Source organism: Sceloporus undulatus, chromosome 5 (genome assembly GCF_019175285.1).
Source record: "Sceloporus undulatus isolate JIND9_A2432 ecotype Alabama chromosome 5, SceUnd_v1.1, whole genome shotgun sequence".
Classification (NCBI taxonomy): domain Eukaryota; kingdom Metazoa; phylum Chordata; class Lepidosauria; order Squamata; family Phrynosomatidae; genus Sceloporus; species Sceloporus undulatus.
This window is the reverse complement of record NC_056526.1, coordinates 86,953,288-86,968,836: the sequence shown is the minus strand read 5'-3', so window position 1 is coordinate 86,968,836 and position 15,549 is coordinate 86,953,288. Positions and strand designations below refer to the sequence as shown.

The 15,549-nt window shown below is 39.3% G+C and overlaps 1 long non-coding RNA gene across 1 annotated transcript; it reads left to right on the top strand.

The window, feature by feature from the left end:
• The first annotated feature begins 1,422 nt into the window (after positions 1-1,422).
• LOC121930652 lies at positions 1,423-7,362 on the top strand. The gene is made up of 3 exons (XR_006103987.1): positions 1,423-1,657; positions 5,690-5,798; positions 7,242-7,362. It is a non-coding gene; the product is annotated as an uncharacterized LOC121930652 (long non-coding RNA).
• The last annotated feature ends 8,187 nt before the right edge of the window (positions 7,363-15,549 follow it).

The window sequence follows — 15,549 nt, the reverse complement described above, 5'->3', positions numbered from 1 at the left end:
TTTTGTGCCATTGCGCAATCAGGATGGCATAAGATTGGGAGCAATCACTCCTGTCCTTGTCCTTCGTGTGATTATCTGCTGTAACTGTGCACTGTGAAAGGTCCTAGAAAATCTCATTAAGGGGTGGGGATAAAATAGTCTGGGGCTGAACCAGCTTGGTCCTGAAAGACTGAATTTTCTGAAAGTGAAAATGGCATTGGAAGAGGAAACAAGGATTTGGTGGGGGAGGAGGGAATATCATTATTATTTTTATTTCTCACCTGCTGAGGATGTGCTGGGGCAAAAACAGTTCAAGACTCAAGTTAGCTTAAAGGAATTTTGTCTGTTCCATTTCTTTGGCTGCATAAACTGTATTTCTAAATGTTCACCTGAATTTTTAAATAATGACAATGGTTGAAATTTGGGGATGAAAAAAAAACTATGAAGGGGGTAGAATTCTTATTTGGGGGCAATAACCCCCTCTGCCCATAGCTATATCCCCTGTGTCACTACCCCTCAATTTCCAACCCCTGAAGAACCTTCCCCTCACATACACATTTATCCCTGGTCAGCAACTTCCTCAAGCAGCTCAAGAGTGGGCAAATATCTTCAAAATGGTGCTGGACCTGTGTACTGTATTCCTCCAATAATTGCTTAAGTGTGGTGACATCTACAAACCCTCCAATGTTTCATAGATGAAAACCAGGACATATGTGGCCAAACAATATCTGAGGGTGGTCAAGGTTGCAAAAGTTCTAAATGAGGAAAAATGCACAGGCTAGGAGGTGCTGCATCTATAAGATTCCACCCGATCTTCATTTCTTCCCCTTCTAAACTGGGTGCAAATTACTTTTATATTATGAACTCAGTTTGCATCATATGATGTAAGCTGAGGAAAGAGGGGTAAAGTGGGCAGGAAAGAGTAGGAGAGGGCAACTGGGACATTTTAAAAGCTGCTGAAAAAGTGAGACAGCTGAGAATTAACTGGGGCTGTCCTTGCCAAATTAGGACAGATGGAAGGTGTGCATCTTTCAAGTGTGTGCATAATATTTTTGTTGTTATGTGTTATTTTTTTAAAGTACATGTATAGTATTATACATCAGCAGAAGAGGCTAGAATTGGTAAGCTTATGGCCGAGATACAATATGATTTCTAAACTAGCTCTCAAATGCACTGCTTGAGATGGACCCTTTAGCTGGTCTAACAGTGAGTCAGGAAGGCCTTGTGAGAGCATACCAAAGTACGCTAGTGAGAAGAAGACAAGCTTTTCTGCACAGCAGTGCCAAAGCCTATTTTTATTCATATGATGCTATTGATTCCCTCTTTCTGTTACTGACAGTAGCAGCATGTGGAAAACTCAGGGGAGGGTAAAAGTACCCAGTTACCTTTAGTGTCTGTTCAAGAATAGCATGAGGACAAACCAGAAAGTGGTTGTGCAATTTCTTTGCTGTCTGTGTTACATTAGAGGGGCACTGAAACAAAATAACTAGACGTGCCTGAAAGGAATGGCTGGTTTTAGGCTGGCAAAGTCACCCATTGCTGTGTGTCAGTTGCAGGAGAGTCTTAGGAATGAGCAGCATGAATGTTGGGTGATATTACTGAATATTCTGGCAGATCAGAAGCATTCCTGATTGAATACTATTGCATTGCTCCTTCCCAGAACTACACCCTGAGTTAAGTACGTAAGTAGTCTTTGTTGCCAAACCTCACTGTTCAAATTTTAAAAAGAAAAGAAAATGGGTAACTTGAGATTGCCCTGGAACCATTATGATAAGGCAATCACAGACTTCCTCACATTACTTCCTCATATTACTTGGGGGATTCATTCACATGACTGCTACTTACTCTGGAACTGGCTCCCACTCCAGGGTATGGCTGCCAAGATGCTTTTCACAATGCAAATCAATGTTCTAAGTCTGCTTTTCTGTTAAGCATTAAGGATGACAAAGAAACATTAAGTAGAAAAATAAAGTTCCAGTAGACAAGAGAAAAAAGAATAAACTTGAGCAGTATGAACAATAACAAGGCTTAAAGATAATGGGAAATAAACTTAGCTGTATCTTTTTGAAGGATAAGCCTGTCACTTTCAAGTTTGTCAATATCAAGAAGAAGAAAATTAGCATATTTGAGGACGAAAATTATCATATCCCAATTTTGTATCAGCATAAATTGGACAAAAGCGAGTGTATATTTTGACATCTTTCCAGGGAAATCAACATCTTCTGCGTGCTATAAATAGAACATAGCTCATTATTCAGAGAGCAAATGTAAAAAGAATACATACCCATTTTCATGCCTCTTAGGTTTTCTGTGAATACACTTTGATTTTAACTCTTTTATATTTTAATGGGTATATTAAGTACATTTCTGCTGATTGCTGAATGTGAAACTATTTGTTTCAGTTCTTGTTTTTTATATTATACAGTATTTCTTTGCTGATGAAATAAGTTGGCTGACACTTCTTCTACTCTTTTCTAAGTAGTTGGTCTTCAGAAGATCTTGCCTAAGGGTTGTCTGGTCAAATTTGTTCACACAGTAAAGACATTTGGGACCTTGGATCATAAATGGATTGTTACAGATTTCCCATCACCAGCATATGGCTACACCTTTTAGATCTAGTGCCAAATGTAGCCAGCATCTGTAAATATTTTAGTGCAATTTAGCTCCACAAAAAAATAAAATAAAATGTCATGGTGGTTCCTGTAACAAGTATATAACCTTTTTTAGCCTTCACTTGCATGACTGAGGCTCACAGATGGATGACTTTCCAAATCTTAATGCAAATTACTTTCCAGAAACATTTCTTCTTATAGTCTTTGTGCATGTTACCATTTTTTAAACTACTGATAGAATCAGTTCTGCAACTGAAAAATTTCACTAGATTCCTCCTTGTACCTAGTGCACAACTGGGTGTCTGCAAGTACAACACCCTTCTGTTAGTGGAATGGCACCTTTGGATATTGGCCTGTGCTGCAAAAGTCTTATGAGATTATTGTACTACACTAGTTCTGAATTCAGGGTTACTCTGTACTCTTTTTGGTTTCAGGGCTAAAATCATATTGCCTTGTTGTAAACTAGTGAATATAATGAAGGGGAAAGTGAGAGAAGGAGCAGTGATTAAGACCTGCAAACACTTCAAAAATAAGCTAAGAATATAAGGGCCTGAGTTACGGGGGAGCTGAGGTTTCTAATTCTGTAGTGCAGTGAATCTACTATGGATTTTATTCAAAACTTTCCAGGAAGTTCCCAAGGTTCAGAACCGATTTTGGAACAAAACTGAATCACCATGTCACTAGCCTGGAAGCCACTCGCCATCTCTGTGTTGGATCCATTAGAATAACTGCCTTTCGGGCACTACTCAAAGCTCATGGTAACAATTTTTTCCTCCAAGCTAGCAACAATTAGCAATTATTTTTCAGAGTCAATCTGACTCTGGAGGAACTACCTTTCAGTTTGCTGAGCTACTAAATGTTGTGGCATGGGTGTAAGGAGACTGAAAGAGAATAACAATGGCCTGTTACAGACAGGCCAAAATAAAGCTGCTTCGAGTCACTTTGGAGGTATAGTATTTCAATGATGCATGAGTTCTAAGAGTCTGGAAGCTACACCAAAGCTGCACTCCAATCCTTAGGACTGGAGCGTGGTTTTGGTGCGGCTTTTGGACTCTTAGGACGCATGCATCATTGAAATACCATACTTCCAAAGTGACTCGAACCAGCTTTATTTTGGCCTGTCTGTAACAGGCCAATGACAAGTCCTCACCGGCTCTATTCTGCATATTTGTCATTTTCTCTTTTCTTCTAAGATCTTAAGAGTTAAGAAGACAATTTGATCCTGTGGAACAGGAGTCAATTCCAGGGCTATATGTACAGAAATATATACAAAAGGGTCCTTATTGAGCCAAGTTTAGTTTGAGAATTTAAAATATAAAACAACTTTAAAAAACGCTCTTTTCCAATAACAGAAATCATTGAATTGTACAGGCACTTCAAATGTTAAGTGCTGCATTCATCTTACAATATAATGCCAACTAGCTGACTCTGTAAACTGAGTAAGTACGAAGATGACAGGAAGATATTAAGATTAAGTAATTGTTGCTGATTGCTATTATGCTGTTCTGAATACAAATTATGACTTTGAATCTGATTATTAAATCCTTCTACAGAGCATCACTTTCTAGTCTATGAGACCAATTACTGAGAATGAGAATACAGTTCTGATTCTAGTTTACAGTGTTACCTTGTATTTTTAAGTGTGGATGCAATACATGTGGTCCTATGCCCATTAAACAGTGCTCTTGCAATCATTTCAGTCATTTTCACATGCAAACAGAAAGGGGACACATTTACATGGGAGGGGTGCGAATCAATGACTGGCAAAGGATAAATCTGTTCCAGTTATTATTTCTCTTTCACAAGTTCCTAGTTGCCTTAGCTGGGCTTATCTCTGGACTGGGAAGTGGGAAAATTTGGAATGTTATCTTAAAATTAATTAATTGTACATTAATTCCATAAGATTGATTTGTTATTCTTATTGTTAATAATGAAAATTGTCCATTCCTTGCAGCATCCAATACATTGACCATTACTCTTCAAAAAATTGTTGGCAATTTGCACACCAGAATTCAGGTTCCATGCAAACCATTCATGTTCCATACAGGCCATTGTCAGTCTCCAAATTAAGTTCCTATTCCACGCAAAACATTTTGAGGCTTTAAATGCTTCCTCATTTTTGGTCACAGATGAGATATGGACAGAAGGAAGCAGAATTCACTGTTATGCATTCAAAAATAAGGAACATGGACCTTATTAATTTAAATTTAAACCTAATTGTGAAGGGTTGGGGGGTCAAAATGGTAGGAACTGCCAATAATATCTGCATACACAAATTCTGCCTGTGAATAACCCAAATATTCTAGCATCTTGAGAGCCTGTAAGAATACTTTGGATTTTGGCAGAGGGTTTGTAAGCTGATCCCTTTCCCCCACTGGGAGCTCAGTAACAGTGGGGGGACTTGTAGATGCAAATCTGTCTCCCTGACCACTGAATAGGGGTGGGAGCTGCTGACCATATTCCACCTATTCTTGCACACTGCAGATATAAGTGTCATGGAGGGAGGTACTGAATACCCCCCGTTTCAAAATCTAAGAAGTCCATACACCAAAGGAAGCTAAAAGCAGTGTTGATGTGAGAGTTCACCATAATAAAGTATAGCAGATGAGCACTCTGGTATTAGGTCCTAAAGAACATGGTCCAACAGGGTTGTTTCACAGATGGAATTGAATTCATGAGCAGCAGTGAGAGAGGGTGCTGATTCCTCATCGCTGTCATGGACTGTCCTGGGCCTGACTTAGAGGCACAGTCAGAAGATTCAGATTCTGAAGATAAGGAGGAGGCTGAGACAGGGGCAGATCTGGGGCTGCCTGGATCAGCAGTCTCAGAGGAGGCTAAGGAAGCTGCAGAAGGAGAAACAGACTCTATGGACTCTAGGCTGCAGGTGCTAAGACCTATGGAACAAAGACAGGTCAAGGAGTCTTTGAGGCAGTCTTCCAGGCTAGAAGCCAGGAGGAGAGCTAATAGGTTTCAGCTGAGAGAAGCAGAGGCCTTTTAAAAGACCTCCAGCTTCAGAGATTCTTTGTAGCTGACAACCAGTCTTGTAGCCTTGTTGTTCCTTGCTCTTGGATTAATGACTCTGGTTATCTGACCTCCAGACTTGTCTTGTGACTATGCTGTGCCTGACTGACTGATATTGTGTGACTCTTGGACTGGACTCTGGACTATTCCTTTGTATACTCCCCTGTTGTGCTGCCCTCAATAGAGGTAAGAAGGGCAATCTCCCCTTCATCATTCATGTGCCTTCAGAACCATTTTCAATGGGCTAGGAAATGCTCCTTTTCCAATGAGCTAAGAAAAAACCCAGAACAGGTTTTTGAATGGTGAAGGGTGCTGCTGGTAAAAGAGAAAGAAGGTCCTGCTATGCTTGTGGGTATCCATTAGAATGTTGTTGGATCTAGATCAATATCCTAATAGCAAAAGAAACATATATGTCTTCCAACTTCCCTTTTCCCAGGAGGGAAAAGTACCTAAGCTATTTATAGGCAATTGATCTTTAATATATTTATATGGTATGTACTCACCATTGATTATGCTGGATAGGGGTAGAAGGTACTGAAGAAACACTCATTCCCCATCCCTGTGACATACTCACATTTAAGGTTTCATCTTTCAAGGTAGATTTTGAGCACAATCCAGTCAAGTTAACTGGTTTCACTCAGAAAATGTAGGAAGTAGAAGAATTGAGCAGAGCTCTGCAGGGAGGTCACTGGAAGGCAGGGTTGGACAACTAAATGGAAGGGACATTATCATACATGCAGAAAAGCACAGAAATCAATAATAGAAATACACATACACAGGGCAGGGGAGGGAGGAAAGGAAGATGGTCATAGGTAGCAGTTAACATGCAACTAATTGCAGAGCCAGTCTGATGTTTTAATAATAGGATCCTCCTAGCTTTATTTTAAAAACAGAGAATAACCACTTCATTTGTAGACCCACCATACCTTTACTACCACTGTCCAAATCCCTTATGCCTCTTCTTCGAGATGGGTGGAAAACTGTTTTTGGACTGCATGTCCCAGCAGCACTAGCAATAGTCAACAGTGAATAATAGTGGGGATTTCAATCTAACAAAATATGGAAGTCCATATGGTCTTGGATTAAATGTTGAGACCAAGCACTGAAGTAAGAGATACAGTACAGATGAAATGTGGTCTCCTTGCAAAGGGAAGTACCCCCCCCGGATAGCATCAGACATGAAAATAGATTAGAATTGCCACTCTAGGGCCCTTATCACATGAGTTACTTACTGCTTGGCAATCGTAGCCCAAATGTTGCCCAAATGCTCCAGAAGCGCAGAGGTGGGCTCATTCATTGCACTTCTGAAATGTAATTGAGGCTTTCTGCTGTTTTTCTATCAACCAATCATTTGCAGAGAAGCCATTTTTGTAATAACGGAAGATCCCATTATTACAAAAATGGCTTCTCTGTTAATGATTACTCGATGGAAGAACAATGAGAGTGCTTCAGTAATGTTTCAGAAGCACGACGGACAATCTCACCTCCACGCTTCTAGAGCATTTGGCTAATGTTTGGGCTACGATTACCACGTGGTAAGTCCCTTGTGTGATAAGGGCCTAGGTTAGCATTATCTTGAATAAGATGGAAGGTGGTGCAATACTTAAACTATTTTTTCCTTGCATGTAGGAATGAAATAAGCCAAGATATAAGCAAATAACTGGTGGTAATCACCCTAAAATGACATAGAAGGCTCATCTCTGATGTGAGCAGCTGAGAAAAATATGGAAACTCCTTTCCTGATCTCCATACCAAGGCAAGTGCCTTTGTGATCCCATTTTAAACTGTTGCAAGGCGCTTTGTATGGGACTGTTGACACAGCAGTTGCAGCTGCTACAGAACATGATAGCACATTGTTGGTGTTACAGAAGCTACTGTGGGAGCATGATATCTGATCTTTGTGTGATCTATCTGTCCTGAACACTTGGGACTGAGGCTTTTACATATGATATTGTTCTCTAAATGGATTACTTCCAGAATCAGCAAAAGAAGCAAGCTTTCCTCTGTTTCGAACACTTCAAGATGGCAAAGGTGCCTCCAAAGAGCTGGAATAAGGAAAAGAGACTAAATACTTTTTAGTCTAAAAGCTGATTCAGAATTAAATTTAAGAATTAATATCAGATCAATAATTTACCCCAGATACATTTTGGAAGAAACCTTGAAGTGGTCTTTGGAAGGTTCAAAATGTTTCTGTTTACTGATGCAAGGCTTATCTGACCTGGTTGCTTCATTTCACATGTGCACATATCATTAGTTTTAGGTAGTAACATATTGAACTTGTGTGTGTGTGTATGTGGTGCAGGAACCTAATCCTATTTGCTCCATATTATTTCTGCCTCTAGTACCAAATGTTCTTGTACAGAAGTAATGCCCAGAACACATCTACTTCATTAACCAAGTTGTATAAGCAACTTTATAGATGGTAGTGGATGGCACACATACAGCACAATCTTAAACTAGGATGGAGAAGAATTTATTTAGTATGGATGTTTAAATGAACTGACACATTCTAGAGCTTGGAAAAGTTATGTTGGATTACTTTTTCCAGAATCCTGAAGCCAACATAGCTATGCTGTCTTGGGAATCTGGATGGTGTAGTTCAAAAAGTATTTGTTTTCCAACCTCTGCCTAGGTCACACCTCACTCTGCTATGCAGACAATATATCAATACAACTGAGTAAATATCAATGTCATTCATATGGCTTCCTTCCTTGCATTTAATGCGACTATTCTTGGCTAAACAAATACATAATAAAGATGATAGTTTGGTGTTTTTTTTTAATGATGCTCCTTCTGCTATTCAAAATGAAGAATTTTGTGGAAAGCTTACTATATTTTGATAAGACGTGTTTAAAAACAACAAAAACAATTTTCCTTTCTATAATGCCTGTACTGCTTGGATACCCCCAACAAACTATTTTTAAAAAGGGATCATGCTCCATTAGGAAGTCCATTAAGAAGCTATCTTGCAAAAATCTTAGTGATTTTAAAGAACATATTCAGAGCTAGCTACACAGCTGTATTAATTCAATGGTGCACAGCTTCCATTCATCTCAGGGGAGTTTGCACATCAGATTTCATGTAATGTGCATCTGGGGAAAGGTAAGTGGAAAGTGGTTGCCTTTTCTTGGCTCCCACTAAGACTTTGTCATTAGAATTACATCCTTTTTTTAAATTTCATTCCATTCACAAGCCATATCCTTTCTTGTTTCTGCATTTATGGATACCAAATAAAATTGAAATGTCCAGATTATCAAGATTATACTTGGATTTTCCAAATAATCATATTCCTTTATGTGGGAGCAATACATCAACAAGATGACAGCTAAAGACTTTAAGCCTTAAATTTGTGAGCAAAAGGGGGCACACAAATATAGCCCATTAAGATTCTTGATGTCATCTTGTTGATTTATGGCTCCCACATAAAGGAATATGATTATATGGAAAGTTTTAGGTACACAGCCTATTAATTTTAAGGAATGAAATAAATCCTCTCTCTCTCTCTATCACATTTTAATCTCTGATTTGGCCCATCTTCTTTTTAAAAAAGGATGCAGCTGGTTTGAATAATCCCTGTTGTCCAAAGGAGAAAATTTTTGGTGTATGTTTGCTTCCAAATTATATTTGTTGTAGAAATGGGTCACAGCATAGCTTCTGACAAGCTGAGCCTTAAAAATTCTCCCATTTTAACTGTAAAACATTTGGATGTGAGATTAAGCATGCCAAAATGGCATCTACACAAAGCTTGTTCACTCATGTATGGCCACTGCAGCTTCATGTTGTGACTTGTATGAAGTGGACACGTGACAATTGTGCATTATCTCACATCTCAGCCAGCATAATGATGGTAATAATAATAATAATAATAATAATAATAATAATAATAATAATAATGGGATTTATTTATATGCCGCCCAATCACTGGGAATCCAGGCGGCTTACAACAGAGGGGATAATAGACGATTCAGATATTTTCAGAGGAAAAATCCAGACAAACAGCAAGGAAATACTGAGTAATCTATGTCTATGTGTGCATTCATTAGAAATGTAAAAACCAGGGTAGCAGGTGGAAATGTCTCCACCCCAGTATCTTTCCCAGTCATTCACATCTCTAATCCAGAAACCTTTCTTTTCTCATTTTACACCACAAAAAGAACAAGTAAAAAGCCACATTGATTCCCTGTACTGGGACTGTAATAATAATAATAATAGACTAAGGTTCAAAACACACAGCAGAAATAATCCAGTGCAAGACCACTTTAGCTGCCCTGGCTCAAAACTAGGAAATTCTGAGAACTGTAGTTTTGTGAGACATTTAGGCCGGTTACAAACCGCCATTTGGGACGTCCGGAGGACTTCCATTTTAAAAAAGGGGCGTCTCTTCTAGACGCCCCTGGGCCTAATACGGACTCCGTCCGTACAAGATGGCGCCGGCCCTTCTACATGGCCGGCGCCATCTTTGCGTATCGGATGCTGAGCGTCCGTACGCATCGCGTCCTTTGTGACGTAGCGAGTGTGCCCCTGGCGCCTCGCTACGTCGCAAACGTGACTCTAAAAGAAGCTCCATTTTGGAGCTTCTTTTTCGGTCCACACGGGAGCCGTGCCGTGTGGAGGCTCCGGCTCCCCCGCGGACTAACGGGCGGCGGCGGTCTGTAACCCGCCTTAGCCTCCTCTGTCAGAGAACTCTGGTGCCACAACAAACTACAATCCCAGGATTCCCTAGCACTGAGCCAAAGGACAGTTAAAGCAGTCTTAAACTGGATTATTTCTGCTGTGTGTTTGGGACCTAAGGCATGATTTAATACCCAACAGGTCACAAGTGGCTCCCTATGAAAACAACAGAATTTCTATATTAATGGAGCTAGGACTGAACACACATACATATATATAGTATGTGTGTGTGTGCATGTGTGTATAATGTTATGGCTAAAGGCAAACTACATTCAGTAATGTAAAATAATAGGAAGACATTGGAAATAACTTTTTATGGAAATATATGATAACTGTAGAGGAAGTTTTGGTTCATTTCAATCTCTACTTTAAAAGAACTATCAGTATAAATCATATTTATAAATAGGTAAAATTTCATGAGAGAGACAGTGTGGTGTAGTGGTTTGAGCACTGGACTATGGCTCTGGAGACCAGGGTTCAAATCCCTGCTTGCCCATGGAAACCCACTGGGTGACCTTGGGTAAGTTGCACACTCTCAGGCCCATAGGGCAAAGCCAAACACCCTCTGGACAAATCTTCCTAAGAAAACCCCATGATAGGTTTGCCTTAAGTCAGAAATGAATTGAAGGCACACAACAACAGCATTTCATGACATTTCATAGAAAAATCATCTGTGCATGTTTCTGGGGGGGGGGGAACGGGGGGGTTCAAGTCATATTTTTTTTCAGTCCTAGTTAAGTTAATATGCTACCTAGTTGTCTGGATTTCACTCAGATTCTCATCTTGCTATTAGATAGCCTTGATTTCTAACTTTCATTTTTAAAAACTAATTTTCCAGTTCTTGTAGGAACATGAAATGTAAAGCAAAAAATGCAGCCCAATTTTTGTGTGTGGAAAAACAAGCCTTATAATGCCTTTTGATGTTTAACTAGTGAATGGAGTCTCACAGTTTCCTTCTCCGAGATTTAAAGTTACCCAGTAGTGTAACTCGGGTTCGGTTTTGCTGTTTATTTTTTTTTGGGGGGGGGGGAACATAAATTGCAGAGATATTAGTTTTGTTTTTCTTTTGTTTTGTACAGAGCTGCCTGTATAAGAAGTATTGAAACCAATGAAATAGACCCATAAGAAAGGAATGGAATCAGTGTCATTCAAGAAAGCACAACCCCAGGCTTTCTTCAATAAAATGAACTACCTGCATCTATTCCAGTCTGGATTCAGGGCTGATTATGGAACAGAAATAGCATTGGTTGCTTTGGAGGCTGATCTATGATGAAACCTACTGTATATATTCAACTATAAGTTGACTTCATGTATAAATCGAGGGAAAGTTTTGGGGCCAAAATTATGGATTTTGATAAGACCCATGGATAAGTCGAGGGTAAAACATAGGGGCATATAGCAAACAATCTAAAGGATGAAGCAAAAGAAAACAATACCAAAGTTCTTACAAAATTCCAGCAGATATAATTTTATGTGCTGACACTAAAGTTTGGATGGATGCAGGGGGTGGGTGGGTTGGTGCTTCCAGGACAGATTATATTCTTGCCTTTCATCGGGGATCATTCCTTTTTTAAAAAAATAAAAGTGAAGAGACAGTACTTATATTGACCTGTGGATAGGTCAACTCAGGTTTTTGGGGTAATTTTTTTAACCTAAATTTCTAGATGTATACATGAGTATATAGAGTATATAAATGTACTAAATCCCTGTTGGTTCTGTTGGATCTTTCGGCAGCATTCAGTACTAATGATCATAGAATCTTTCTGGGCTGTTTGGCTGATATGGGACTTGGAATTTGGAATTCCACTGCCTTGGAGGTCCTGGTTCCCCGAGAGGGAATACATAAACGCTCTGAACAAATAAGGGCAAAATGTGACATAACAAGGTACCCAGTCAAATAGGGGCCAGTTATTAGCATTTAAGGCGTGATGGGCTTTATTGTTTTTGGTGCAACAAACTTGATATGCTGGTATTATAAATCTTTATCAGCTTCCAGAAAAAGCTAATTTTTCTTCCCTGACCCCCATTCCACAGGAAGGAGCAGTTGGGAGATAGCAAAAGAAAAGACTCGATACATATATAGAGAGAAGTTTATTGAAGCAGACAGATGCTTGAGACAGCTCTTAGATTTCTGGAAAGTAGTTCCAAATATATATATTTTTTAAATGACAAAATCCTTTTAGAAGGATTATTCCACATTTGCTTATCTTGGATAATGGTACAACACTTGGGGCTGTTTATTTAGACATATGCTCTACTAAGCAAAATGGTTCTTACACCAAAGTAAATGGGCAGAGGTAGTTTATCTATTTGCATTTATTAGAAATCCATCCTTTTGCCTACTGCAATAAAACCCATGGCAGGAAAACCAAACAGCAGCTGGGTGGTTTTGTGTTAATATACGGATGATTTACACTGGGGAGAGGTAAGAGTAAAATATGGGTGATTGGTGTGTGTAAGGGGGACAAATCTGAATAGTCAAACTGGCACCTTTGTTTTTTTCTTACTCAAAATATCACAACACAACATAGCGTTATGTGGTAGTCTTTTACCGCCATTAGAGGAAAATATTTTCTCAAAGTACGGTTCTAGCAGCTCCTTTGTAAAGCCAATGGGGCCTAATTGTAAATCCAAACCTAAGCCACATCCAAATACTTTGCTTTACAACAGGGATAGGCTAAGCTCCAAAGAAGCAGGGAAGTCTGAGCTGGCAGGATGACAACATCCTTGCTGATCAGAGCCCTGGTCCTCTAACCCCGTGAGCCCTGCCTATATTGCATGGCTGGTTTTCTTTCTTTTACATACTGTTACAGACAGCTAAAATAAAGCTGCTTCAAGTCACAGTGGAGGTATGGTGTTTCAATGATGCATGCATCCTAAGAGTCCAGAAGTCACACCAAAGCCACGCTCCAGCCCTAAGGACTTGAGCGTGGCTTTGGTGTGGCTTCTGGAGTCTTAGGATGCATGCATCATTGAAACACCATACCTCCACTGTGACTCGAAGCAGCTTTATTTGGGCTGTCTGTAACAGGCCATGGTTTTATCATTGGCATAGAATAATGTTGGGAAATGACTGAGGGACTATTGATGTTAATGATGTTTTATTGCCAAAGAGTCTCAGGTTGATAAGAAACGCTTAAAGAATCTTATTCTTTCCTCTTGCATGATGCTACTTCATTCCGTGCAAACTTAAATAAAGTGTTAAACAGATAAAAAAGGCACTTTAAAATAAATGACCATTATGATCTAAAAAAAAAAGGCACTTTAAAACAAAAACCAGATTTTATGTACATTTGACCGGCTCTACAACCACAGATTTATGTTATAGCAACCCTCGTTTCACTGTGCAGTGACATCTACTGGGCTGTAAAGTACGGCACACTTGCTGTTCATCTGAATGGATCAACACGGCCAGAAGTATGAGATATAGAGAATTCTTTTTAAGGTGAGAAAATAAAAACACATTCTTGTTATGGCCTTTAATTGGAGTGGTGCTAGTAAGGCTTCACTCTATAATACTATCTTGGTAACAGTGAAGAAGAAGAAGAAGAAGAGAAACACACACACAAGGTTTAATTTTTCTCAAATTTTCTTTTTCATGAATAAGTAATTTGTCCCATACTGTTAAGGCAGGCAATGATAAAGGGACAAACTAAAGTACTGTAGCAAAATGAATCAAGCTTTGGGAAGATGGGAAGGCATCTTCCCTAGCATACTTAAGTAATGTTAACACTTCATTGGTAAACCAAAATAGACATTTTACTCTTGAGAGGAAGACAGCTGTCATAATTGTGCTATGAACTAGATTTCTGATTTAAAGTTTCAGTGTAACCACAGATATAACCAGACTGATCTCCTACTAGAGTAGGATTACCACCCGCTCAAAAAATTACCCTCTCCCACTGTTATTTTAAAATGTCTTATACTATCATTCTGTTTTAATTTGTAGTTTAATTTATTTTAATTGAGGAGGGGAAGGGTTGGAGGGCTGGGGGATTGAGGGAATATTTTGATAACTTGTTTATATAAATTGTATTTGATTTCTGCTGTTACCCGCCTCGATCCTCTGGAAGAGGCAGGATTATTATTATTGTTGTTGTTGTTATTGTTATTATTATTAGAACTCCAGAGGCTGATAGTGATTACTGCATCTCCCCTTCTCTTTTCCTACTAACTTTAAGCTGAGCTAGGCCTCCCCAGAGTTGACCTCCAGCACCTCTTTCCAATACCTTTCCCCATACTTGGATGGAGGGATCAATCAAGGATGTATTTGCCTCTGACCACGTGCAGAGTTCATTCATTTTGCTACTTGGTAAAATAATGTGCAGTTTGAGTGCTTTTAAAAGGACTATTACACATATGCTTGCCTTGATAATTGTACAGCACTTTGAACTGTTTATTTAGACATATAACCTACTAAACAAAATGGTTCTTACACCAAAGTAAATGAGCACAGGTGAGGCCACAGTTTGTGTCACCACTTGGTCATAGAATCTCATTGGGTAACTCTGGGGAAGTCATATTCTCTCAGCCTCAGAGGAAGGCGATGGCAAACCTTCTCTTGGCAAGAAAACTCCATGATAGCTTCACATAATGGTTACTGTAAGATGGAAATGAATTGAAGGTACACAACACACAAGAGAGACACACACATACACTTATAATTAGCCACAGTGTAGCTAAGGACAGCAATAATGACACTCAGCACTACTTCCATGCCCACATCTAGTGTTTCCATTTTCAAGAAAGAAATCTGGACTCCAAGGTTTTGGCCGAACATGCCTCATTTATTTTCATGGCTTCGTTTCCGCACTCATTTCATATTTAACAAGATTGCACATGAAGGGGCAAAATTAGATATGCTCCAAATATTATGTGATAAAGGAGCCTGTGGTTTCAGGACCTGAACCAGTTTTATGACCTCTCTAGATCGCCATTGCTCAAATTAATCATGCATCTTATGTACTAACTGCCTTATTTACTAACTGCCCTATCCAAACACTGTATTAGTACAAAACAAGACATGAACTCTAGTTTGAGGAAGGATGTGTTCCTGCAGATCTTGTTGTCAACTTCAGCCAACACACACAATGGTGAAGGATTATGGGAGTTGTAGTCCAGATGGCAACATGTTCCTCAGCCTTGCCCTTACCCTTCTGCATGATATAAAAGGTGATTCTTCAATGAAAGGGCTATAGCTGACTGGGGGTTCATTCACACTAACGTTTTTGTGATGAGTAGTTCCAGGGAGATTCAGTATTCAATG